Source organism: Lutjanus erythropterus, chromosome 7 (genome assembly GCF_056507025.1).
Source record: "Lutjanus erythropterus isolate fLutEry1 chromosome 7, fLutEry1.hap2, whole genome shotgun sequence".
Taxonomy (NCBI): domain Eukaryota; kingdom Metazoa; phylum Chordata; class Actinopteri; order Lutjaniformes; family Lutjanidae; genus Lutjanus; species Lutjanus erythropterus.
This window is the reverse complement of record NC_139323.1, coordinates 22,151,897-22,155,304: the sequence shown is the minus strand read 5'-3', so window position 1 is coordinate 22,155,304 and position 3,408 is coordinate 22,151,897.

Here is a 3,408-nt window from a genome sequence, read left to right as displayed (position 1 = left end):
TTTAATATTCACAGGTTGCAGAGGAGTGACTCCTCCACTCTTTATCCCATGCCAATTTTCTTTAAATAAACCATCTGAAGCAAAGGCAGCATAAAATGACCCAAAAGTCAAAGAAAATACTCGATCACGTGGAGCCTGTGAGCAGTGAGCACACGAATATATGGGGGAAGCGTGCTAACCAGCAAAAAAAGAACAAATCCACTGCTACAGTGTAACATGTGATCAATACAAAGCAAAGCTCATGAGGGGTGAAAGTGCTTCTTTCTCTGTTGTTAGCTTATAAGCATGTAAATGGCATATAATATACAAAGACAGCAAAGAAAATTTAAATGACCTAAATTCAATAGCCTAATAAGAAAAAACTAGGATGAAAAACACTCTGACTGCCATTCACTTCAGAGCTGCCTCCTCTCTTTTTATTTTTAATATAACATCCCCTTTTCTTCTTTCTCACCCCATCTGGTTGAAGGTGGATGTACATAAAAGATTATGTTTGTGAGCGGCCACACTCACTCAGTCTGTTCTGGATATAACGTGTAGTGTATGAATTGCATGGGGTTGGAGCAAAAGATAAACAGAGATGCACAGTGGATGAATAATTTAATTTTCAGGTCAATTCAAATAGCTTTATTGGCAAGAACAAAAATATGTCGTTACCAAAGCAAGATTTATACGATAGCAAATGAATCTAATTGACATCAAATCCGAAACTTTCGATACTTTGTGAATGATGTTCTAATTTCATTGTTGTGTCTTCAGTTCATTAAATGTACAAACCCTGACGTCTCTCTACTCTAGCTATAAATACACTGGTGCACAGCCGTTCCTCCACAGGTCCTTATTCCCTCTGTGCTTCATATAGAACATAAAGTTTATATGCTACTACAAGAAAAAACAGGGCGAAGAGGAAGACTGGGTTGCTTTGCTTTGTTTCCCAGTGAAATCAGTTGTTTAAAGGCTGAAGGAGACGTCACCCCTGGGTTGAATATTTTGACAAAAAGCTGAGGAAACCCTCTGTTATATGCTTTGGAAGCTTGTGCAAGTTTAGAAGGCCCCTCACAAGTAACAGATTAAAGTTTCAGCAGCAGGGAGGTCAAAGAAGAAAGAGAGAAAAAGACAGCGAGGAAGAGAATGACCATGAATAATCAAAGAAAAGTGAACAAATTGTGGGTACCATGTTGCTACATTTACATTTTAGACATCTTTCTGATGCTGTCATACAGTGGGACTCTGTGTGAGTCCAACAGCAGGATGAGCCTCAGTTCATCACATTACAAAACCACAATGAAATGTAGTTCAAGTTGTTCCTTAACCTGTGAAGCACAAGAATGTGCATGAGAGCTTGGACACAATATCTTCAAAATAGCTGCTGTTAAAGCCTGTGGGAATTTAAGTAGAGGTACAAAAATGCATTTTTGATATCGAAGTTGAGTACTACATTAAGCATCTAGTTATTAAAAAAAACATTTTGCTGTTAAGACTGTGTAGGCATGGCAGATCATGTTTTGATTGACATCTCCTGCAGGAATACCGGGACGAAACGTACTGCTGTGGATAGGGCTAGCAACAAAACATATTTTAGCCACCTAAAAAAATAAATAAATATCAGTTTAACTGCCTGTTATATTTAGAATATTTTCACAGATTTATCGCCTTTTCCAATGGTAAGCTGAAGCCGCCATCTATGCTCTCTTCAAAGCCACCAAGACTCCTTTGAGAGACAGTAACTTACCTTGAAGAACACAGGAGTTGCTGGACTACTGCTGCCTTAATCTGTTAAGTTTGTTTGTGTCATTGTGTAACACTCAAGTCTTAACATGTTAGTTTGCATCTCCTGTTGTCTGCAAAGTAAATTTACTGTTTACTGTTGAGTTTTCTTAGACTGAGAGGCAGATTAAGCATAAGCAGTGAGGCTGTGTTGAACCCATTTGTCTGTAAAATTTAAAGTGGATTTTTTTAATGATTGTTTTGTGGCATTAATGACCAATCCCATGTCCCTTGCTATCACATAGCAAGTATAGGAAATAAGAAAGGAGAAGGCTGACAGTGGTTCTGCTGGCTACCAAGCTCAACTATTAGATATCAGATCAGCATACGTCAACCAGTCTGAGTCAGCAAGGCCACGTCCCCTTCTGGGGAAAGACTCGTGTTTTCATATAATGGGAGAGATGGGAAAATGCAGAAAAGCTGTTCTGTAGCAGGCTGTAAAGCAAATGAAAATACAAATCTATCACAATCTTTGGTTCCCCATCCTTCCTGGAAAGGAAAGGATACTAAAAGGAAAGCATTATGAACGTCTGAACCTCCAGAGAACAGTAATTGTTACTACTGATGGAGTGTAACGTTAGCTTGAGTGGGAGGCTGCTGGAGCTCAGTCATAACATGAGAGTACAGCAGCGTCAGACTGTGGTCTCTGACTAAATCTCAGCCTAGCTTAGATCAACAGTTGTCTATTGACAGGTTTTGAAATTTACAGACAACATTAAGTCTAATGATACTTGGTAATTAGCAGCGTCAGGTCAATGTGTTCGCTCACTGATTCACTTGGAAGGGTGAAGGCTGGCGGAGCGTGTCTGCTTAATGATTACCTTTTAATTTATTAAGATACTGTGAATGCTTGGGTTCAGGCAAGGTCACAAAATAATTATTAGACATGTCTATAAAACAGAGGTTTGTTGCATGAATTCATACAAACTTGTCAAAATTGTAATTCAAAAACACGTAAAATTGTTCATGTTTCAAAAGGGGGCGTGGCCTGACATTTTGGAGACGAACATACAGTCTGATGTGTTGCTCAACTGTTATTGCACAAAGCAAAAAGGGGCAGGACTGAGGAAGCGTCAACTGCAGATGTTTTGTAATAAAGCATGCCCAAATCAAATACCAGTGAAGTGTACAAAAACTTAAATGACAACTGTTTGAATTTGGATTAAAACTAATTTCCAATACTTTTTTGATGCTTAGACTCTATTACATAGCTAGTATAGGTTATTCTGGATTTGTGTTTCCAGTGGCTTTAAATATGTTAGAACAATTACTGGAAAGTCCATGTCACAAAATCTTTACTGTTCTTGCAGTGACTGCCCAGCCACATACACAAACACAAAGGTCAGGAAGAATCTTTGCTTTCAGTTCACATAGAGGAAGTGCTTAACATATACACATCAAACTTTTAGGATGGCAGCAGCAAGGGATCTCACAGAGAACACAAAGTCAAGCAGAAAATCCTCAAAAGTGAACAACTTCACTCCTTTCTTTGAGACTCTTTGAGGCATATCTGACATGTCAGTGGATTTGCTCCGGCTCTCCCTCAGATATTGGATGCCTGCAATGAATCCTTTCACCCTAAGCTCCAAGCTAAGCAGCATTATCATAGCACTATTTCAGCACAGTGGATCAGATAAGGGA